Source organism: Salmo salar, chromosome ssa11 (assembly GCF_905237065.1).
Source record: "Salmo salar chromosome ssa11, Ssal_v3.1, whole genome shotgun sequence".
Taxonomy (NCBI): Eukaryota; Metazoa; Chordata; class Actinopteri; order Salmoniformes; family Salmonidae; genus Salmo; species Salmo salar.
Genome location: NC_059452.1, coordinates 60805792 through 60830678, shown reverse-complemented (window position 1 = coordinate 60830678; position 24887 = coordinate 60805792). Strand labels below are relative to the sequence as shown.

The 24887-nt window shown below is 47.3% G+C and overlaps 1 pseudogene; it reads right to left on the bottom strand.

Annotated features, from left to right (window-relative positions):
• Positions 1 to 1104: 1104 nt before the first annotated feature.
• On the bottom strand, positions 1105 to 18658 carry LOC106562844 (serine/threonine-protein kinase N2-like; annotated as a pseudogene).
• Between the last annotated feature and the right edge of the window lie 6229 nt (positions 18659 to 24887).

The window sequence follows — 24887 nt, the reverse complement described above, 5'->3', positions numbered from 1 at the left end:
CTTCATGAGTCTAGTAGATATATTTATCAATTTACATTTCCTTCATGTTGTGTCAAGATGTATGTCTCATCTCTAGACACAATAGTATTTTTCCCCCATTGTATTTCACAGCATATTTATTTTAGTAGCAAAGCATGTACATTCATATTACATACAATATATAGATGGCAACATATTCATGACTGGAATGGAATGAAAATTACTCCCTAGGAATACTTACAAACTGTATAATTCTTCTGAAAGTTTACTTACCATTTCTAGTCAGTTTCAACATGACATTCAAATGTTTAAGTGGCCCAAAGCAGCCCAAGATGGACCCATGGAATATGTTGATTACACAGTAGCACAATGCACATCAAAGGGTTTTAAAAAATTGTTGGGGGCTGTTTCCTCCATGAAGATGACATTCCTGTATTCCTAGGCTAGTGTATGGCGATTCAATTTGGATTCCCAGGCTAAATATACAAACATCAGTAGCTATAATCAGTGTTAGTAATTGGATAGATCCAAGACCGTAATAGGGTTACAATACATGTAAAAACATCATTTACAGCAAAGGTTCTTATGATTGGAAGTGTAGTGTTATGAAGCGCTGGTCTGTTCAATATCCTTTGGATGAGAACTAATTTAAAAGCTCATTATTGCACTGGTGCCAATGTTTGAAACAAAGCACTCTTAGTTTCACAAATGAATAAGAAAGTGCAGCAAATGACTTACTAATTCGTGTTCTCTCCACTGGCTTCCAGTTGAAGCTCGCATCCGCAACAAGACCATGGTGATTGCCTACGGAGCTGTGAAGGGAACGGCACCTCCATACCTTCAGGCTCTGATCAGGCCCTACACCCAAACAAGGGCACTGCGTTCATCCACCTCTGGCCTGCTGGCCCCCCTACCTCTGAGGAAGCACAGTTCCCGCTCAGCCCAGTCAGAACTGTTCGCTGCTCTGGCACCCCAATGGTGGAACAAGCTCCCTCACGACGCCAGGACAGCGGAGTCAATCACCACCTTCCGGAGACACCTGAAACCCCACCTCTTTAAGGAATACCTAGGATAGGATAAAGTAATCCTTCTAACCCCCCCCCCTTAAAAGATTTAGATGCACTATTGTAAAGTGGTTGTTCCACTGGATATCATAAGGTGAATGCACCAATTTGTAAGTCGCTCTGGATAAGAGCGTCTGCTAAATGCCTTAAATGTAAATGTAATGTAAATGTGTTGTCACAGTAACAAAACAGTGGCATGTCAAGTATTAATTTGGCAATATCGATGTTAGCTGATATACTATCAATATGGAGTTGACAAATAAACAAAAACAAGACAAAAGTAAAATAGTCAATATTGACCACCAAAATACAAATACAGACACTGACATACAAATACAGATTTGAACAAGGCAGAGAGAAACAGAAGACCGTTTTCAGAGTGGCTGACACTCCCATGGATGAGGAGTCCCCTCTCTACAGCTCAGTGTAACTGACTGAGGTCTCATTGTCACTGACTGAGATCTCATTGTCATTTGCAGGCCGAGCTCCGAGTTCTGATAGGCTGTAGAGGTTCAGGTGGAGTGCTCATCATCACCCACAGAACATTAATGGCCCTGAGGAGAGATGACAGGCCCAAGAGGACATCACAGTGGCCTATCTGGTCAGTACTTATTCAGCCACAGGTATCTGTTTGCCACAGTGAAATAAAGGAACCAGCTTCAGTGAAGCAGCAACCATTTTGGAATTTAGTCCTGTCCGTCCGTTCGTCTATCTGGCCGTCATTGTATACATGTGTATGTTTAAGGTCAGGGCAGAGAGGAGAAGTCAGTCGGCAGAGATCTCCTGTTGGTTGGCAGTGAGGAAGGGGGGGGGGTTAAGTACTGGCTTGAGCTTTGTGAACTCCTCGTCAAAGTTACTGATCCGTGGGAAGAACGGGGGAACCACTTTTTTGTGAAGTAAAGCATTCCAGTCCAGTCCCTGGGATGAACAAAAGTATACATCAAATTATTATACATTTCATTGGATGATTGCCTTCGTTTCAACATTGTTGGCAAAGGCGCTACAACAAAAATCTTGGTGATGCTCAACTGAAATGAAAATTACCCACAGGCCACAAATGAGGCTAGTTTTTACCTGGAAGAACCTGTGTTTCTTGACCTCGTTGGGTCCGGCTCTCCTGATCCCAGCCTCCTTTCAGGGGTTTTCTGTAGTAGCTGCAGCACAATAGGAAAGTCTGGCTCAGTATTCATCCCACTATACATATTTGTATATTTTCCCCCCACAGTTTTCATTTTGTGTATTTGCAATGCAGCTTGTTGTTGATTCCGACTGTGTAAGGGGAAGGCAGTATTCTGTACAAGGCAGTATACCGAGAGGATGGCCCACATACCTTTTGGATGATGGAGACAGACTCTGGGGAGAGGAACCTCAGATAGCACACTTCATCATTTACTATGCTGTCAAACACCTTCTCATCGTCACCAGGGAAGGGAGACTGCCACAGATGAGAAGAGAGAGAGACGGCATTGCAATGGCGTCAACAACCTCATTCCTATCATGATACCAGCCGAAAACATCTTAATTCATACAAGACCAAAAATCCTTATTCAACGAAGAACAAACATCAGAATAAAACTTAATGGGTTCACCATATGAGTGGATATTGTGAGCCAACTAACCAGAAAGATCATTTATGTTTCTCGATTAATTTCTCTGGTCCAAACATCTAAATTCAACCAAGACCTACAACTCAAAATACTTGGTTGGATCACCATAGGAGTGGACCTTGTGAGCGTACTAATTGGAGACATCCTCTAGGTATTTCAATTCTACTGACCTCCCAGCATCTCATAGAAGAGGATCCACCACAGAGCTAAACAGGACACATATGGCCCGCGCACCACCAGTTTGAGATCTCTGCTATTTATTTTATTAATCTCTCTGCTACCGACCTCTCCCACCAGCATCTCGTAGATGAGGACACCCAGGCCCCACCAGTCCACACAGCGGGTGTAGTTGTTGTCCGTCAGCACCTCCGGGGCCAGGAACTCTGGTGTGCCACAGAATGTGGAGGTGCGATCTCCGTGACCTACACCTGCAGATACACACACACAGGAGGGGAAAATATAGACGGATGGAAGTGTGTACCCAGGGATTTTTCTGCCATTGAAATCCTTGGGTGGGCCGCCTAAGCATTTTTTGGGGGGTTGCCTAAGTCCAATAAAATAATTGAGAACTAACAATCACAAAAAAATCTATAAAACTGCAATATTTTCTCTCAGCTCCATGGCAGAATATGTAGAATTGCAGGAAATTAGCTTTAAAACTACACCGCCAAGATGGGATTCTCTAAAATGTTCTCATATTCATCCGGACCGACTGCGCCCCCTGCCACACCCATCATCTAAGCCCCTTTTTTGGTATCAAGATCTTACTTCGTGCAGCAAGCTTGACACTGTTGTCCCACTTTTAATAATAAGGCGTTGCTTAGCCCAGGGCTAAAAGCGATTAACTTTAAAGTGCAACATAAATCATTGATTAATAACACTGAATGTTCATTTAATAAACCAAGTGAGTGGGTGGGACAGTGGGTCTCAAAGGGAATGTCCCAGAAGCCATAACCATAATGTACCGTACCTTTCTTGCACAATCCAAAGTCTGCTATCCTCACATAGCCATCTGCATCCATCAACAGGCTGTCTAGCTTCAGATCCCTGAGAGAGAGAGAGAGAAAAAAAAGAGATGACAGGATGAAATTAGAAAAAGAATGACTGACAGGCAGGTTATTAGGTGTGCGAAGGCAGAGGGCTGAAAAGCAGTACTGAGATATCTTACTTACCGGTAAACTATCTTGTTCTGGTGCAGAAACTCTAGTCCCAGTGGCACGCACGAGGCATAGAACGTAAACAGGGCACAAAATGGCACACATATAATGGTGAGTTTTGATGTATCACCAACTCTAAAGCTTGAAGGAGAATTAGACAAGCCTGCATTAACCATTTGTAGTCACTCACTGGTTAAAGTGCCTGTAGAGAGTATACACAACCCTCGCATTATTTGCATATTTTGTTGCCTTACAGCCTGGAATTGCAATGCTTCACACTAAGTTCGCTCTCACTCTGTCATAATGGGGCCTGTGTGTGTTGTGTAAGGCTTACTGAGCTCTGTCTCTCAGTGAAGATGTTGATGTGTATGTGGGTCATGAGGTCTCCCCCGGGGGAGTACTCCATCACAAAGTACACATGGTCCGCCGTCTGGAAGCAGCCATGCGTACTCTCCAGGAAGGGATGGTGGGAGGAGTTGATCATCTCAAGCTAAAATCACAGAACTGCACACGAACAAACACACAATAATAGTATATTTCAGGTGGAATGCAACTGCTAGCGTCTTTCAAAACCAGTTCCCTCAACCTGCGTTATGTCGAAATTCACTCACTGTTCGCTCTCACCTGTCCATTTCATCGCGTGTCACGTTTCCTTTCTTCAAGGCCTTGACGGCATACAATTTCAAAATCAAATCAAATTTTATTTGTCAGATGCGCCAAATACAACAGTTGTAGACCTTACAGTGAAATGCTTACTTACAAGCCCTTAACCAACAATGTAGTGTTAAGAAAATACCAACAAAAAAGTAATAGATAAAAATAACTAATTAAAGAGCAGTAGTAAAATAACAATAGTGGGGCTATATACAGGGGGTACCGGTACAGAGTCAACGTGTGGGGGCACCGCTGTCAAGGTAATTGGGGTAATATGTACATGTAGGTAGAGTTATGTCACGATTCCCACCGACGGTGGCGCCCCCTCCTGCTCGGGTGGCGCTTGGCGGTCGTCGTCACCGGCCTATTAGCTGCCACCGATTCCCTTTTGCTTTTCCCTTTTTTTATTTTGTGACACCTGTGGTCAATTAGCCATTAGAGGGGCTATTTAGTTTAGCTGGCCCGCTCCTGTTCGTGCGGGATTAATGATTGTTTCTTGTTAGACGGCTTATGTTCGTGTCGACGTTGTTGGACGCCGTATGTATTTTCTCCCCTGTGTGTGGGAACATTTGTTTTTGTGTGAGTGTATATTAAACACACCACTACCCTGTGTTCGCTGCTTCCTGCGCCTCATTCCTCCTCCACGATTACCAAGCCGTAACAGAATCCCGCACCTCGATAGAAGGCATGGAATCAGCGGGAGCAGCGGCCACTCCTCTGCCCTCGATGGAGGAACGCGTACTCCACCACACGACAGTTCTCCATCGCATCGGATCGGCAATGGACCAGATGATGGAGAGGATGGACAGATGGGAGAGAAGTGGTATCCTCTCTCCACCTCCACCTCCCCTGATACAGCCATCTTCGCCTCCCATGACGTCTGGCTCTGGCGCACTTCGTCTGGTGCTCCCGAGGGAGTACGATGGGGCGGCGGCTGGGTGCCAGGGGTTTTTGCTCCAGCTTGAGCTGTACCTGGCCACCGTCAGACCTGCTCCCACGGGGGAGGAGAGCGTGAGTGCCCTCGTTTCCTGCCTGACGGGCCGAGCTCTGGAGTGGGCTAATGCGGTCTGGAACGGTCCAGACTCGGCGAGGGACCACTACCCGGAGTTCACCCGCCGCTTTCGGGCCGTGTTCGACCACCCTCCGGAAGGAAGAGCGGCGGGTGAACGGCTGTTCCACCTCAGGCAGGAGACGAGGAGTGCCCAGGACTTCGCGCTGGACTTCAGGACCTTGGCTGCTGGGGCGGGGTGGAATGACAGGGCCCTCATAGACCACTACCGCTGCAGTCTCCGGGCGGACGTCCGCAGGGAGCTGGCCTGTCGGGACACAGCTCTGTCCCTGGACGAGCTGATAGATATGTCCATACGACTGGACAATTTGCTGGCTGCCCGCGGGCGTTCGGAGAGGGTCCTGCCCGTTCCACCCCCGTGCACCCCCGCCCCTACCCCTATGGAGGTAGGGGGGGCCGTGCCAAGGGGCACCGGAGGAGGTGGCTCCTCCTGCACCAGCTGTGGTCGGAGAGGACACACGGCCGACCGGTGCTGGAGGAGCCAGTCTGGGAGTCGAGATGGTAGGCAGAACACTTCTCGGTCACCTCAGGTGAGTCAGCACCAGATTCACCCAGAACCCCCTGTTGGTCATGTGTTTTTACCTGTTTTGTTTACTAAATTTTTTCCCTCTTCCCAGCACAGGGCGCTAGTCGATTCAGGCGCAGCTGGGAATTTTATGGACCGTGGACTTGCCATTAAGCTGGGCATTCCGCGGGTGCCGATAGATTCCCCTTTCCCCGTGCACTCCCTAGATAGCCGACCATTAGGGTCAGGGCTAGTCAGGGAGTCTACGGTGCCACTGGACAAGGTAACGCAGGGGAATCATAAGGAACGCATTTGTTTTTTCCTTATTGATTCGCCTGCATTTCCGGTGGTGCTGGGGGTCCCCTGGCTGGCTGGTCACAATCCCCGTATTTCGTGGAAACAGGGGGTTCTCCAGGGGTGGTCAGAGGAGTGTTCAGGTAGGTGCCTAGGAGTTTCCATAGGTGCCACGTCGGTGGAGAGTCCAGACCAGGTGTCCACCGTGCCCATTCCCCCTGAATACGCCGATTTGGCGATCGCTTTTTGTAAAAAGAGGGCGACTAAATTACCACCTCATCGACAGGGGGATTGTGCGATAGATCTCCAGGTTAATGCTGCGCTTCCCAGGAGTCACGTGTACCCCTTGTCACAGGAGGAGACAGCGGCTATGGAGACATATGTCACGGAATCCCTGGGACAGGGGTACATTCGGCCCTCCATCTCACCCGCTTCCTCGAGTTTCTTTTTTGTGAAGAAAAAGGAGGGAGGTCTGCGTCCGTGCAATGATTACCGAGGTCTAAACGCTATTACGGTGGGGTTTAGTTACCCACTACCTCTCATCGCTACGGCGGTGGAATCATTTCACGGAGCACAATTCTTCACAAAACTGGATCTCAGGAGCGCGTATAATCTGGTGCGTATCAAGAAGGGAGACGAGTGGAAAACCGCCTTTAGTACCACATCAGGCCATTATGAGTACCTCGTCATGCCGTATGGGTTGAAAAATGCTCCAGCCGTCTTTCAATCCTTTGTTGACGAGATTCTCAGGGACCTGCACGGGCAGGGCGTGATTGTCTATATCGATGACATTCTGATCTATTCCGCCACCCACTCCGCGCATGTGTCCCTGGTGCGCAAGGTGCTTGGTAGACTGCTGGAGCATGACCTATACGTTAAGGCTGAGAAGTGTGAGTTTTCCAAACGAGCCGTCTCCTTTCTGGGTTATCGCATTTCCACCACGGGGGTGGTGATGGAGTGTGACCGCGTTAAGGCCGTGCGTAATTGGCCGACTCCAACCACGGTGAAGGAGGTGCAGCGGTTCTTAGGCTTTGCCAATTACTACCGGAGGTTTATCCGGGGTTTTGGCCAGGTAGCGGCTCCCATTACCTCACTGCTGAAGGGGGGGCCGGTGCATTTGCGATGGTCGACGGAGGCGAACGGAGCCTTCAAGAAGTTGAAGACGCTGTTCACCGACGCACCCGTGTTGGCGCACCCGGACCCGTCTTTAGCGTTCGTAGTGGAGGTGGACGCATCCGAGGCTGGGGTGGGTGCCGTGCTATCACAGCGCTCGGGTGCGCCATTGAAACTCCGCCCCTGTGCTTTCTTTTCGAAGAAGCTCAGTTCGGCGGAGCGTAACTACGATGTGGGGGACAGGGAGTTGCTAGCAGTGGTTAAAGCTTTGAGGGTGTGGCGGCACTGGCTTGAGGGGGCTAAACACCCCTTTCTCATCTGGACCGACCACCGAAACCTGGAGTACATCCGGGCAGCGAGGAGACTGAATCCACGTCAGGCGAGGTGGGCCATGTTCTTTCGCCCGGTTTAGGTTTACCATCTCCTATAGACCGGGTTCCCTGAATACTAAGGCCGACGCGCTGTCCCGTCTCTATGACACAGAGGACCGGCCCATCGATCCAACTCCCATCATTCCAGCGTCTAGGCTGGTGGCACCTGTGGTATGGGAGGTGGACGCGGACATCGAGCGGGCATTGGTGTTGGAACCTGCGCCTGCGCAGGTGCCCGTGGGGCGCATGTATGTGCCGCTCGGTGTTCGTGATCGTTTGATTCGGTGGGCGCACACGCTACCTACTGCGGGTCATCCTGGTGAGGCGAGGACAGTGGGGAGTCTAAGGGGGAAGTACTGGTGGCCCACCTTAGCTAAGGACGTGAGGTCCTATGTCTCTTCCTGTTCGGTGTGTGCCCAGAGTAAGGCTCCTAGGCATCTACCAAGAGGGAAGTTACAGCCCCTCCCCGTTCCACAACGACCATGGTCGCACCTGTCCATTGACTTCCTGACAGATCTTCCCCCCTCTCAGGGGAACACGGCGATTCTGGTGGTTGTGGATCAGTTCTCTAAGTCCTGCCGTCTCCTCCCATTGCCCGGTCTCCCTACGGCCCTGCAGACTGCGGAGGCCCTATTTACCCACGTCTTCCGGCACTACGGGGTGCCGGAGGACATTGTCTCTGATCGAGGTTCCCAGTTCACATCCAGGGTCTGGAGAGCGTTTATGGAGCGGCTGGGGGTCTCGGTCAGTTTGACCTCTGGTTATCACCCCGAGAGCAATGGGCAGGCGGAGCGGGTGAACCAGGAGATGGGCAGGTTCCTGAGGTCGTATTGCCAGGACCGGCCAGGGGAGTGGGCGAGGTATATTCCCTGGGCTGAGTTAGCCCAGAACTCACTTCGCCACTCCTCTACTAACATATCACCCTTTCAGTGTGTGTTAGGTTACCAGCCAGTCCTGGCACCATGGCACCGGAGTCAGACCGAGGCTCCTGCGGTGGAGGACTGGGTCCAGCACTCCAAGGAGACCTGGAGAGCCGTCCAGGACTCACTAAAGGAGGCCAGTGCGTGGCAGAAGAGGAGTGCTGACCGCCACCGCAGTGAGCCGCCCGTGTTCGCACCGGGAGACAGGGTCTGGCTCTCGACCCGGAACCTGCCCCTCCGCGTGCCCTGCCGGAAGCTGGGGCCGCAGTGTGTGGGGCCCTTCAAAGTCCTGAGGAGGATAAACGAGGTGTGTCTTCGGTTGCAACTCCCTTCCTATTACCGTATTAACCCCTCGTTTCATGTGTCTCTCCTCAGGCCGGTGGTAGCTGGTCCCCTTCACGAAGATGAGGTGCCGGAGGTCCCTCCGCCCCCTCTGGACATCGGGGGGTCCCCGGCGTACAGCGTACGGGCCATTCTGGACTCGAGACGCCGGCGAGGGGCCTACAGTACCTCGTGGACTGGGAGGGGTACGGCCCGGAGGAGAGGTGCTGGGTTCCGGCGGCGGACGTCCTGGACCCATCTATGTTGAGGGAGTTCCACCATCTCCGTCCGGATCGCCCTGCGCCTTGCCCTCCGGGTCGACCTCGAGGCCGGTGTCGGCGCGCTGCGGGAGCCGCGCGTCAGGAGGGGGGTACTGTCACGATTCCCACCGACGGTGGCGCCCCCTCCTGCTCGGGTGGCGCTCGGCGGTCGTCGTCACCGGCCTATTAGCTGCCACCGATTCCCTTTTGCTTTTCCCTTTTTTTATTTTGTGACACCTGTGGTCAATTAGCCATTAGAGGGGCTATTTAGTTTAGCTGGCCCGCTCCTGTTCGTGCGGGATTAATGATTGTTTCTTGTTAGACGGCTTATGTTCGTGTCGACGTTGTTGGACGCCGTATGTATTTTCTCCCCTGTGTGTGGGAACATTTGTTTTTGTGTGAGTGTATATTAAACACACCACTACCCTGTGTTCGCTGCTTCCTGCGCCTCATTCCTCCTCCACGATTACCAAGCCGTAACAAGTTATTAAAGTGACTATGCATAGATAATAAACAGGGAGTAGCAGCAGTGTAGGGGGGGAGGGGCATTGCAAATAGTCTGGGTAGCCATTTGATTAGATGTTCTGGAGTCTTATGGCTTGGGGGTAGAAGCTGTTTAAAGCCTTTTGGACCTAGACTTGGTGCTCCAGGTACTGCTTGCCGTGCAGTAGCAGAGAGAACAGTCTATGACGAGGGTGGCTGGAGTCTTTGGCAATTTTTAGGGCCTTCCTCTGACACCGCCTGGTATAGAGGTCCTGGATGACAGGAAGCTTGGCCCCGGTGATGTACTGGGCCGCATGCACTACCCTCTGTAGTGCCTTGCGGTCTGAGGCCGAGCAGTTGCCATACCAGGCAGTGATGCAACCCGTAAGGATGCTCTCAATGGTGCAGCTGTAAAACTTTTTGAGGATCTGAGGACCCATGCCAAATATTTTCAGTCTCCTGAGGGGGTTTTGTAGTGCCTGAGAATAAGTTTTGTCGTGCCCTCTTCACGACTGCCTTGGTGTCCTCGGACCATGTTATTTTGTTGGTGATGTGGACGCCAAGGAACTTGAAGCTCTCAACCTGCTCTACTACAACCCCGTCGATGAGAATGGGGGCGTGCTCAGTCCTCCTTTTCCTGTAGTCCACAATCATCTCCTTTGTCTTGACCACGTTGAGGGAGAGGTTGTTGTCCTTGCACCACACGGTCAGGTCTCTGACCTCCTCCCAATAGGCTGTCTCATCGTTGTCGGTGATCAGGCCTACCACTGTTGTGTCATCGGCAAACTTAATGATGGTGTTGGAGTCGTGCCTGGCAGTGCAGTCATTAGTGAACAGGGAGTAGAGGAAGGGACTGAGCACACACCCCTGAGGGGCCCCCATGTTGAGGATCAGCGTGGCGGATGTGTTGTTACCTACCCTTACCACCTGGGGGTGGACCGTCAGGAAGTCCAGGATTCAGTTGCAGAGGGAGGTGTTTAGTCCCAGGGTCCTTAGCTTAGTGATGAGCTTTGAGGGCACTATGGTGTTGAACGCTGAGCTGTAGTCAATGAATAGCATTCTCACATAGGTGTTCCTTTTGTCCAGGTGTGAAAGGGCAGTGTGGAGTGCAATAGAGATTGCATCATCTGTGGATCTGTTGGGGCGGTATGCAAATTGGAGTGGGTCTAGGGTTTCTGGGATAATGGTGTTGATGTGAGCCATGACCAGCCTTTCAATGCATTTCATGGCTATAGACGTGAGTGCTACGGGTCGGTAGTCATTTAGGCAGGTTACCTTAGTGTTCTTGGGCACAGGGACTATGGTGGTCTGTTTGAAACATGTTGGTATTACAGACTCAGACAGAGAAAGGTTGAAAATGTCAGTGAATAAACTTGCCAGTTGGTCAGCGCATGCTCGGAGTACACGTCCTGGTAATCTGTCTGGCCCTGCGGCCTTGTGAATGTTGACCTGTTTAAAGGTCTTACTCATATCGGCTGCGGAGAGCGTGATCACACAGTCTTCCTGAACAGCTGATGCTCTCATGCATGTTTCAGTGTTACTTGCCTCGAAGCGGGCATAGAAGTTATTTAGCTTGTGTGGTAGGCTCGTGTCACTGGGCAGCTCTCGGCAGTGCTTCCCTTTGTAGTCTTTAATAGTTTGCAAGCCCTGCCACATCCAACAAGTGTTGGAGCTGGTGTAGTACGATTCAATCTTAGTCCTGGATTGACACTTTGCCGGTTTGATGGTTCGTCAGATGGCATAGCGGGATTTCTTATAAGCTTCCAGGTTAGAGTCCCGCTCCTTGAAAGCAGCAGCTCTACCCTTTAGCTCATTGCGGATGTTGCCTGTAATCCATGGCTTCTGGTTGGGGTACAGTCACTTTGGGACAACGTTTTCCATGCACTTATTGATGAAGCCAATGAATGTGGTGGTGTTCTCCTCAATGCCATCGGAAGAATCCCGGAACATATTCCAGTCTGCGCTAGCAAAACAGTCCTGTAGTTTAGCATCCGCTTCATCTGACCACTTTTTTATAGACCGATTCACTGGTGCTTCCTGCTTGAATTTTTGCTTTTAATCAGGAGGATAGAATTATGGTCAGATTTGCCAAATGGAGGGTGAGGGAGAGCTTTGTGCGTGTCTCTGTGTGTGGAGTAAAGGTGGTCTAGAATTTTTTTCCCTCTCGTTGCATTTGACTGACCTCTTGAGGGGTGGAGGGAAGGATTTAGGTGCAACACAGTAAACAGGTTCGTGTTCATTAGGCACCGAACAGAAGAAAGCAGATGTTTTATTTTTTTAATTGCAAAATGTTTTTAATGATTACGACCCAGTGTAACGAAAAAAAAGGTTCTGTTCTGTGGTATGAGGGCCTTAGGTCGGGAGTGTGACAGTACCTTTCCAAATTGCCCTTGTCCCAGAACAGAGATGCAGTTGAAATCTTCCATTTGCATCCCACCATTCGCTTTCGTCCTGAACAAAGAGCGAAGAAGGAGGGGACGTGACAGACGAGGGAGGGGGAGGTTAGATACCTAGGTAACAAACACCATTTCCAGTCCTGAGGGTGCTTAAATAATACGTTGTGGATTTCAGTTACTGGTGTGTGTGTGTGTGTGTGTGTGTGTGTGTGTGTGTGTGTGTGTGTGTGTGTGTGTGTGTGTGTGTGTGTGTGTGTGTGTGTGTGTGTGTGTGTGTGTAGGAGGTGGTTATAGTGAGTGAGAGGGACATACTTAGGAGTTGGCTTGGGTGTTGACCTGTTCTCCGCTGAAGTAACTTTGGAGGACTGAGTTAGGGAAAGGAGAGAGAACAAAAATAACCATGAAGACAGACATTTGACGAGCCCCTAAACATTGTGCAACTTCACTGGGAAAGTGAGACCACAGAAATAAAATGGCTAGAACCAAATCCTATTTTTAGGAGTGAAACTATGAGCGGAGACTTTGTAATGATTAGAAAAACAACAAGAACAATTTCGGACACTCATGAACCATAGTACAGTGTATTGGGAATGTATTCAGACCCTTTGACCTTTTTCCACATTTCGTTACATTACAGCCTTGTTCTAAAATGGATGAAATATTGTTATTTTTTTTATCAATCTACACACACTGCGTCCTGTTTCCATTGATCATCCTTGAGATGTTTCTACAACTTGGTTGGAGTCCACCTGTGGTAAATTCAATTGATTGGACATGATTTGGAAAGACACAAACATGTCTATATAAAGGTCCCACAGATGACAGTGCATGTCAGTGCAAAAACCAAGCCATGAGGTCGAAGGAATTGTGCGTAGATCTCCGAGACCAGATTGTGTCAAGGCACAGATCTGGGGAAGGGTACAAAAACATATCTGCAGCATTGAAGATCCCCAAGAACACAGTGGCCTCCATCGTTCTTAGATGGAAAAAGTTTGGAACCAACAAGACTCTTACTAGAGCTGGCCGCCCGGTCAAACTGAGCAATTGGGGGAGAAGGGCCTTGGTCAGGGAGGTGACTCCGATGGTCACTCTGACAGAGCTCTAGAGTTCCTCTGTGGAGATGGGAAAACTTTCCAGAAGGACAACCATCTCTGCAGCACTCCACCAATCAGGCCTTTATGGTAGAGTGGCCAGACAGAAGCCACTCCTCAGTAAAAGGCACATGATAGCACGCTTGGAGTTTGCCAAAAGGCACCTAAAGACTCTCAGACCATGAGAATCAAGATTCCCTGGTCTGATGAAACCAAGATTGAACTCTTTGGCCTGAATGCCAAGCGTCACGTCTGGAGGAAACCTGGCATCATCCCTACGGTGAAGCATGGTGGGGGCAGCATCATGCTCTGGGGATGTTTTCCAGTGGCAGGGACTGGGAGACTAGTCAGGATCGAGGCAAAGATGAACGAAGTAAAGTACAAAGAGAAACATGATGAAAACCTGCTCCAGAACACTCAGGAACTCAGACTGGGGTGAAGGTTCACCTTCCAACAGGACAACGACCCTAAGCACACAGCCAAGACAACGCAGGAGTGGCTTCGGGACAAGTCTCTAAATGTCCTTGAGTGGCCCAGCCAGAGCCCGGACTTGAACCCGATCGAACATCTCTGGAGAGACCTGAGAGAATCTGCAGAGAAGAATGGGAGAAATTCCCCAAATACAGTGCCAAGCTTTTAGCGTCATACCCAAGAAGACTAGAGGCTGTAATCACTGCCAAAGGTACATCAACAAAGTACTGATTAAAGGGTCTGAATACTTATGTAAATGTCATATTTCAGTTTTTATTTTTTTATACATTTGCAAAAATGTCTAAAAACCGTTTTTTGCTTTGTCATTATGTGGTATTGTTTGTAGATTGATGAGGGGAAAAAACGATTTAATCCATTTTAGAATAAGGCTGTAACGTAACAAAATGTGGAAAAAGTCAAGGGGTCTAAATACTTGCCGAAAGCACTGTATATAAAATGTCTAATGGTGATTGTTGATATTAGTGATTGTGGCATGTTTAATGGTGATTGTTCATATTAGTGATTGTGACATGTTTAATGGAGATTGTGAAATTAGGGGTAATTGTGAATTAAGGGTGCTACTGACCTCAGCGAAGAGCATGCCCTGGGGCTCCAGGTAGAGACACATGCAGTAGCGCTGGTTTTCCAAATTATCCTCTAGACGCAGAAATTTGAATACGCACAGAGCCCTTCAGTCCCGCCAGTACACCCCAATCTCCAGCTCCCAGGACTGGATACGTACACACGTTAGTGATTTTTAGAATGCCAGGGGAAGAAATTGAAAAAGATGGACCATCTTTAACAGATTGTAACACTACTTTCAGATTGTAACATCTCACTTCCCTTGAAATAGTCCCAGCCAGAGGCTTTCAGCCCCACAATCCAAAACAACAGTGCAGCACGACTCAGCTGTGACCTTTTAAGACCTAGGCTGAGAGCTTGGAACTGAAAGTAGTGTGTGCCCTCGCGCTAGGAGCAGCAGCTCTGCTGAAAGTAGTCTTGGAGCTGAATCATAGCCCCATGTTAGGCTTTTGGAGGCAAGGATTGAGATTAGTGGAAAATGTTAGGATTAGCAGTGGGATTACATCTGCAGAGTTGGAGTGGAGGCGTGAGAGAGGAGTGATTTCTCTCTGCTACCCAACAGCAGAGACTCTGGATGGCCACGGTGAGAGTTTCTGTCTGAGCATGCTGGAGCTTGATGGTTGCAGCTGAAGGTCATTACTAGTCTATCTGGAGATTATCAAGGAGGAAAGCTGCTGGCACGTGTGCGTGAGGGCGAGATGGTCATGTCTGTAGCAGACTGCTTTCCAACAGCAGACACTTCAATCCTGCCCCTCTTGAATATTTACTATCAATATGGGGTGAAAAATTGTCTTCCAACTGAAGATTTAAGCATTGATGAGATGGGGGGGTAAACATTTAGCATTTTTACACAATTTAACATGACTCCTGGCAACTCCAGGATGTTATCTGAGAAAAGAAATATAATGCTTGAACTGCTCCTACTGGTGCTAAAGAGAACACTAACCCGTTCCAGCTCGATACTGAAGCTCTGGTCCCAGGCGTCCTTGCTCAGAACTCTCCAGTGTGTCCGGCCCACCATCCTGTTGTCCACTTTTAGCACTGCACTGATCTCCGCTGTGGACAACATACAGTGGGACAGATAAATCAGTCAGTACACCTCCACATACGCACACTGGCTGTCAGATCATATAGTGCATACAGTGCATTCAGAAAGTATTCAGACCCCTTGACTTTTTCCACATTTTCTTATCTTACAGCTGTCGTGTCTTTGGGGTAGCATTAAACTGAAGACATGTTTATCAATTAACTCCCTGTAATTATTATCACGCGATTAAACTGATTAATCGTTTAATTGTAATTAACTAGGAGATCGGGGCACCAAGGAAAATATTCAGATTACAAAGTTATAATTTTCCTAATATAACTTTCCTTTATTATAATATAGGCCGATTATCTTCTGGTTTAAATGGTGTATTTTACCTCGTGTTCAGTCTCATTCCAAACGTCGTAAATTGTTGTATCTGCACGAACCCAGTCTTTACTAAAATCATCCATACATCAATTGTCTTAAAATCATTTATTTACTACACTAAGTAATTAACAGAAAACATACAAACAGTAATTATCGTCACAAAGGATTGGTAGAGGAATGTGCCCTGGTGGGCTAAACAGGCAGGTCGGCCTGTTGAACAATGGATCATAAAAGGTCAGCTGTGGCACACAGAGTTCATTAATATTAACAATTGATATGCTAATCCTTTGCACATGAACGCTCACTCATTCGGGAACAATTGCAATCAATATATATTTACGCTCAGTGTGTCATTGGGATCCTTGTTGGAGAGTTTTGTCCGCGTTCTCTCTTTCTCTCTCTCTCGGTTAGAATGGATCATTCAGAGCGACATTCATTAATGTCGTCATAGAATGGATGTTTCGTTGGTCTTCGCGTTCGATGATATAATTGACTTAGCTGCAGACTAATAATTAATATCAAAGACTTGTTCTTATTCTGTCGGTATTAATAGTCTAAAAGTTAACCACGTGGTATGGTTCACTTTCAGTAGAGGAATTGGATGGTAAAACCTATTGGCCATGGAGTGGAGGCCTGGTCTAAAGAAATGTAAATCAGGGTGGGTTTTATAGTGACCCTTGAACAGGCTTGTCAAATGACGCCTGGTCCTGTCTGTGTCCCTTGGGGGGCGTGCCGATGGCTGAGTGAAGCTTGGTACAGAAGTCCAATTCTATCACATTAACATTCGTACATAGCATCTCAATGTATTACAAATAGCTTTATCCTTATTAATACATTTTATACAACCATTATGATGCAAGTCTCAAGCTGAGGCTATTATATAAACAGTTTTATGGTAATACGGCTATATTGTCTCTTCTGAGTATCACAAAATTGTACCAAGCGGACCAGTTCCTAGCTGGATTCTTCACCAATCTTCCATACCTTCTCCAGAACACAAATGTCGCTTGGCTCCCCAATTCTGTGAGTTGGAAGAATTTCCTGTGTCTCTCTATGGGCCATGTGGCCAGAGACTCTCCTGGAATTTTACCACTCCTTCACACAGGGACTGGGTGGGGGAAGGTAGGTTGGGGGGGATGGTGCAAAAGGGGGGGAGGGGGTCAACTGTCCTCCCTGTAGCCAAAGAGGCCAACGTCATGACACAGCCTTATTCGAAAATGTATTAAAAAAAAATCCTCATTAATCTGTGCACAATACCCCATAATGACAAAGCAAAAACAGTGTTTTCGAAATTATTGCAAATGTATAAACAAAAAAACGGAAATATTGTTGAAGCACCTTTAGAAGCAATTACAGCCTTGAGTCTTTTCGTGTATGACGCTACAAGCTTGGCACACCTGTACTTGGGGAGTTTCTCCCATTCTTCTCTACAGATCCTCTCGAGCTCTGTCAGGTTGGATGGGGAGCGTCGCTGCAAAGCTATTTTCAGGTCTCTCCAGAGATGTTCGATCGGGTTCAAGTCCGGGCTCTGGCTTTGCCACTCAAGGACATTCAGAGACTTGTCCCTAAGCCAATCCTGCGTTGTCTTGGCTATGTGCTGAGGGTCATTGTCCTGTTGGAAGGTGAACCTTCACCCCAGTCTGAGATCCTGAGCGCTCTAGAGCAGGTTTTCATCAAGGATCTCTTTGTACTTTGCTCCGTTCATCTTTCCCTCTATCCTGACTAGTCTCTCAGTCCCTGTCACTGAAAAACATCCCCACAGCATGATGCTGCCACCCCCATGCATCACCATAGGGATGGTGGCAGGTTTCCTCCAGACGTGACGCTTGGCATTCAGGCCAAAGAGTTTTATCTTGGTTTCATCAGACAATATAATCTTGTTTCTCATGGTCTGTCCTTTACTGTAGGAGCTTGTTGGCAAACTCCAAGCGGGCTGTCATGTGCCTTTTACTGAGGATATGGCTTCCGTCTGGCTACTCTACCATTAAGCCCTGATTGGTGGAGTGCTGCAGAGATGGTTGTCCTTCTAGACTCTAGAAGGTTTTCCCATCTCCACAGATGAACTCTGAAGCTTTGTCAGAGTGACCCCGGGCAGCTCGGTTAGACAGCGCTCCAGAGACAGACGCAGCAGGTCCAGCTTCTGGCATGACTCCTGCAGCCTAGCCTTGGCCTGGAGATCACTCAGTCACACACACCTTTAGAATGTCTTTGTGACCCACCAGGTATGCATAACAAATATTTCCAGCCATGAAAACATTAACTAGGTGTCTTAACCTGCAACCAAAAAAGAATCAGACTTGCATTAACCAGATCTCTGAAGACCTCACTTATATCCTGGTGCCCACCTACCTCTGTCAGTGCCCGACGGTCCTGCACCTTGCGCCTCCCCAGGTGCTTGCCCACGTTCCTCGCCCCCTCTGACACAGCAGCCTCGATCTTCAGGTTGTGCCGGAGCTCAACCACACGTAGCTCCAGAGGACTGATCGTCTCAGAGGGTCGGCCTGCAGGGACCAATGAACAAACACAGAAATGGCACTGGGAAAGCAAACAGGCACTGGGAAAAACACAGTCACACACATACAACCAAAACAATGACATGGCAAAGGACACACACACACACACACACACACACACACACACACACACACACACACACACACACACACACACACACACACACACACACACACACACACACACACACACACACACACACACACACACACACACACACACACACACACACACTTCCCGTTCCCCCTCTTTGGCTCGGTGACTGACAATCTGCATGCGGAGCAGCTCAATCTTGTTGCGGCTGTCCTGAAGCATCTGCTGGGCTGTGGACAGCATCTTACGGTCCTGGGGAGGGTAGACCAGACACGAGAGTTCTACATCAATGATACGCATCTAGTGCACAAGTCAACCGTGTCGTGTACTTCCCTCCTTTAGTCCATGATAGAGCAGCCCTTAGCAGCATTGGACACTGACATCAGTCTTAGTGCCCTTATTCATTGACATGCATGGTGCTAGCCTGCACCCATTACCACTAACACACCTTCCCTGGCCTGCATTCAGTCAAAGTCCAAGACAGCATGACGAATTGGGATCAAGCCCCCTTGAGAGCTCTGCCTAAAGTTTTAATTGACAGTGCGGCCAAGCCTTTACATTGCCTGGCTACCCAAACTCCTTGCTCTGGCCAAACGCTACGCCACGGACGTAAGATTCTTCTCCGCAGTGATTCTGGATCTGAGTTACCCCCCCCAACGATTTCTAGAAAGCAAACACATTCTAACTGTTCTGATTGGTCCCAGAAACTGATGGGTTGTGCCAGAGCCACAACACACATGGGTAAAGTGACATTTTGAAAATGTGTCATTGGCTTTGATACTCTGATTGGTTAGAGACGGTCCAAATCGCTGATTACTTTTATACAACACCCCTCATTTTGACGTCACCACAAACGACTTCAACGATTGCAGTCTTACTGAAGTATGTATCAAATATAGAGCAGTGGGAGAAATCAGATTGAAATCAAAGCAAGGTGGTGGAACCTATCCAATTCTTCCATAGTCATGAATGGGGAAAGGAAGTGGTGTAATAACTAGTGATGAAACAAATAAAAAAAAATGTTACAAATTGTAATATTTTGGACGATTAGTATATTGATACTAAAATCAAATTGTTCTAGGTGGAGTTAGCTAGCGCTAGTAGGCTGTACCTGCCTAAAACTCTGTGCATTTTCATCCTATAGCTTGTTCTCCATCTTCTTTAGAAAATAGTTAGCCAACATGTTTTCAGCACTTTCATTTCCATGACTGAACCAAACTAAATTGTATATTACAGAGCAATGTCTTTGGTACATCAAATCACAATATCGAATCGTAATTCATATAGAATCGTGAGAATCACAATAGATATCGTATGGGCACCTAAGTATCGTGATAAGTGTTTTCCATAGGCGTCGGCTAATCAGCCGGTAACAGAGTGATTTTCATCCGGTTACATTTTCCAAGTCATATTAACTAGGCTACTTTTGATTTCAATGTTGCAATTGGCTGGTCCGTTGAACCCTCTCCCGCTAGATATGCATCTTCTAGCAATCTATTGATAGGATAGGCGCCTGTCAGTCATAAAGCGTGCGATGACAGGGAAAATCAGCAGAGGTGAAGAGGGGAAGTGAGAGGTTTCACTCTCACCAAAATCTGTCCAAAATAAGCACAATGCGCTTCTACGGGTTTATTTTGGACCTAAGCTTGTCACCTGCCTTCCACCCGACTCCCATTGTTAAGCCGGAAACATGAGCATCTCGTCATCATAGTCCTACAGTTCTCGGGTTTCAATCGGTTCTCTTTACACGGAGGGGAGAGATCATGATGCTCATGAATGTACATGTCCAATGTAATGTAAGTGGTAACGCTGAGTCTAATAACTTAGCCTAATGATTGTTTTCTGACACATTCATTTATTTTCTTTTGTGTATTTCACAAAGCCAGCCACGCGGAGTCGTGACGCATAGACTATTTGCTGTGCGTTGATTGACAACTGAACAGCAAGTGTTGACTGGTTTATAAAAAGGTGTCAAACTGACTGTATAAAGTCGATCTCCTATATCCCTTTGCCATTGATAAATCACGCAACCTGGTTATACACCAGTTTAGCAGGTACACCAATCTACACTGAACAAAAATATGAAAACGCAACATGCAACAATTGTGATTGAGTTACAGTTCATATAAGGATATCAGTTGATTGAAATAAAGGGAATTAGAGCCTAATCTATGGAGTTCACATGACTGGAAATACAGATATGCATCTGTTGGTCAGATACCTTTAAAAAAATTAGGGGTGTGGATCAGAAAACCAGTCAGTATCTGGTGTGACTACCGTTTGCCTCATGCAGTACAACACTCTCCTTTGCATAGAGCTGATCAGGCTGTTGATTGTGGAATGTTGTCCCACTCCTCTTCAAGGGCTGTGAGAAGTTGCTGGATATTGGCATGAACTGGAACACGCTGTCGTACATGTCGATCCAGAGCATCCCAAACATGCTCAATGGGTGACATGTCTGGTGAGTATGGGGGACATGGAAGAACTGGGACATTTTCAGCTTCCAGGAATTGTGTACAGATCCTTGCGACATGGGGCCGTGCATTATCATGCTGAAACATGAAGTGATGGTGGCGGATGAATGGCACGACAATGGGCCTCAGGATCTCGTCACAGAATCTTTGTGCGTTTAAATTGCCATCGATAAAATGCAATTGTGTTCGTTGTCCGTAGTTTATGCCTGCCCATTCCATAACCCCACCACCACCACCACGGGGCACTATGTTCACAATGTTGACATCAGCAAACCATTTCTCCACACAAACGCCATACACGCCATCTGCCCGGTACAATTGAAACTGGGATTCATCCGTGAAGAGCACACTTCTCCAGCCTGGCAGTGGCCATCGAAGGTGAGCATTTGCTCACTGAAGTCAGTTACGACGCAGTCAGGTCAAGACTGTGGTGAGGACAACGACCACGCAGATAAGCTTCCCGAGACGGTTTCTGACAGTTTATGCAGAAATTCTTCGGTTGTGGAAACCCACAGTTTCATCAGCTGTCCAGTTGGCTGGTCTCAGATGATCCTGCAGGTGAAGAAGCCGGATGTGGAGAAACTGGGCTGGTGTGGTTACACGTAATCTGCGGCTGTTAGGCCAGTTGGTCGCACTGCCAAATTCTCTTCAACGACGAAGCTGACTTATGGTAGAGAAATTAACATTAAATTGTCTGGCAACAGCTCTGGTGGACATTCTTGCAGTCAGCATGCCAATTGCACGCTCCCTCAAAACTTGAGACATCTGTGGCATTGTGTTGTGTGACAAAACTGCACATTTTAGAGTGGCCTTTTGTCCCCAGCACAACGTGCCCCTGTGTAATGTAGAAGCAAAAGAAACACACACCTATTTAGGCGAGCTGCTGGCTAGCGGAGTAGAACACTTGAAAAATGTAAGGAGAGCCGTTCACTCTAGGAGCTCAGATGCAATCATTTTATAACCTAATATCCAACTGTGTGGTGACTAGTTTATATTGTGTCAAAGGACGCACACAGGTGTCTGTAATCATGGCCAGATGTGACCTGATATCATTGGTTCATTCGCAAATATAAAAAAATAAGATACCCAAGGGAGGGTCCGAAAACACATTATTAATACTGTCATTGGATCTTAGAATGTGCCAATGTTTGAACGATTCCCTTAATTTGTTCAGAGCACTTTGAATAGCGGGTAGTTAGAACGCAAGAATGCTTCTTTTTGCGAGACTGTCCTTGAAAAAGATCATGTCTCGTTTTGAATTTTCTCAATGGCAGTATTAATCTGATCATTTTTGTACCCCCTCTCCTTGAATTTTCTTTGCGTCTCAGCCATATTTCTGTCGAAATCTGGTTTCCTGTAAAGACCAGTGTATAGAAAGCAGACGTTATCCTCACACTCAGATGCTCAGAACAAGAGTTATGAAAAGCATGGAATGCCTGGAGCTGTTTTGCATCACCCCTCCAAAGAACAAAAATATCATCAATATACCGTTTCCAAATAATGATGGTTAGGCAAGATTGTTTTTGTTGAGAGGATGGAAAATGGGCTGTTTCTCCATGTAACCCACATACAAATTAGCATAGTTAGGAGCCATGGGGGATCCCATAGTAGTACCCTTTGTCTGAAAAAAGTAATAATTTAGAAACATGAAGTAGTTGTGTGTGAGTACTATTTCAGCCAATGTTATAATGCAGGCACTGGAAGGTAGTTCATTAGGGTCACGTTGCAGAAGAAAATGTTCCATAGCTTCAATACCGCCCTCGTGTGGAATATTTCTGTATAACGACTCAACATCAAAAGTAACTAACAAAGTATTCTCAGGGAGAGGATCAAGAGATTCAATAATAGAGATCATACTGCTGGTGTCCTTTACAAAGGAGGGGACCTGTTCTGAGACCATACTGCTGGTGTCCTTTACAAAGGAGGGGAGCTCTTCTGAGACCATACTGCTGGTGTCCTTTACAAAGGAGGGGAGCTGTTCTGAGACCATACTGCTGGTGTCCTTTACAAAGGAGGGGAGCTCTTCTGAGACCATACTGCTGGTGTCCTTTACAAAGGAGGAGAGCTGTTCTGAGACCATACTGCTGGTGTCCTTTAGGAGGAGAGCTGTCCTGAGACCATACTGCTGGTGTCCTTTAGGAGGAGAGCTGTCCTGAGACCATACTGCTGGTGTCCTTTACAAAGGAGGAGAGCTGTTCTGAGACCATACTGCTGGTGTCCTTTACAAAGGAGGGGAGCTGTCCTGAGACCATACTGCTGGTGTCCTTTACAAAGGAGGAGAGCTGTTCTGAGATCATACTGCTGGTGTCCTTTTCAAAGGAGGGGAGCTGTTCTGCGACCATACTGCTGGTGTCCTTTACAAAGGAGGGGAGCTGTTCTGAGACCATACTGCTGGTGTCCTTTACAAAGGAGGGGAGCTGTTCTGAGACCATACTGCTGGTGTCCTTTACAAACTAGGGGAGCTGTTCTGAGATCATACTGCTGGTGTCCTTTACAAAGGAGGGGAGCTGTTCTGCGAGTGGTCTAATAAAAAAGTAAACAAAAGTCGATAGTGGGGCCGTTACTGCATCAATGCCTGCTACAATAGGGTGCCCTGGAGGTTTTGTAACATTCTTGTGTCATTTCAGCAAAGTATAGAAAGTGGCAATTTTAGGGTGTTGAATAGCCAAAAAGTAATGTTCTTTTTAGGTTAACTTAAATACCCACCTAGGACAGTAAAGATAGTGTTCTGAAATTGGGCAGTGGGGTCACTACTGATTTTCTTGTAAAAGCTGTTGTCAAGCAGTTGTCTATGACACTTATTTACATAAACGGTCGTATCCATGAGTACAACCGACCCACCCTTATCAGCAGGGTGGGTAAGGACTGACGAAACGGATTGTAAATCAAGCAAAGCTTGTTTTTCCTCCTTAGGTAAATTATGGAAAGATATGTACTCCTGTTTGTTCTTAATGTAACAGTGTAGGTTCCGTCCCTCTCTTCGCCCCAACCCGGGCTCGAACCAGGGACCCTTGCACACATCAACAACTGACACCCCACGAAGCATCGTTATCCATCGCGCCACAAAAGCCACCGCCCTTGCAACGCAAGGGGAAACCCTACTTCAAGTCTCAGAGCGAGTGACATCACCGATTTAAACGCTATTAGCGCGCACCACCGCTGACTAACTAGCCATTTCACATCGGTTACACTCACCCCCCTTTTGACCTCCTCCTTTTCCGCAGCAACCAATGATCCGGGTCACGGCACCAATGTAACAGTGTAGGTTCCGTCCCTCTCTTCACGATTATCACCTGGGAGGCGATGGTGCTGAGCACCTGCAGCTTTCAACAAGCACCCCTGACTGCAGTGTGCAATTCGGGGCGGGGTGCAATGTGCTCGGGGTCAAACTCACCGTTTTTGTTGTCCATCTGAGGTTTGACAGTCTCACACTGAATACAAACACACACGTTTGTGCAAGGCACACGTTGAATACAAACGATTTCATTTTTGAAGATCGTAAGAAATATTATATAAAGTGGTACCAGCACGTGTTGAAACACCTTTTGCTTCATGCTATATTTGAGAAAAGCTACTGATATTGTTGCAGTGAACAACATACTTGTTATGTATGTCATATACTGTTAAAATTGTGTTGATAAATGTTATAACTTTGTAATTATATTATTTCATTGAGCATATATATACAGTTACTACTGATTAATAATGCTTTCCTCATGAGAATGGAGACAGACTATACCATATAGACATGCTGAATGTGCTTTGCACATTAAGTTATACCAGCTCCAGTAAAGAGATCAGAGACTCGGTTGACTTCTACGTCATCTTTACTAAACAACAGAACACAATTAACAATTGAAACAATTAACACAGCAGACAAAAACAAGGTTTGGCCACTCTTCAAAAATGGCTTCACTCTTGCTCCTCAAAAGAGGCAGACAGTCATTTTGTTGTTGTCAACTGCCTCCACATAGAACATCTGATAATCTCTCTGTAACTGGAACATGAATGGCTCCTTGAGGAGAATATTTTCCTCTTCATCCAGGCCATCATAC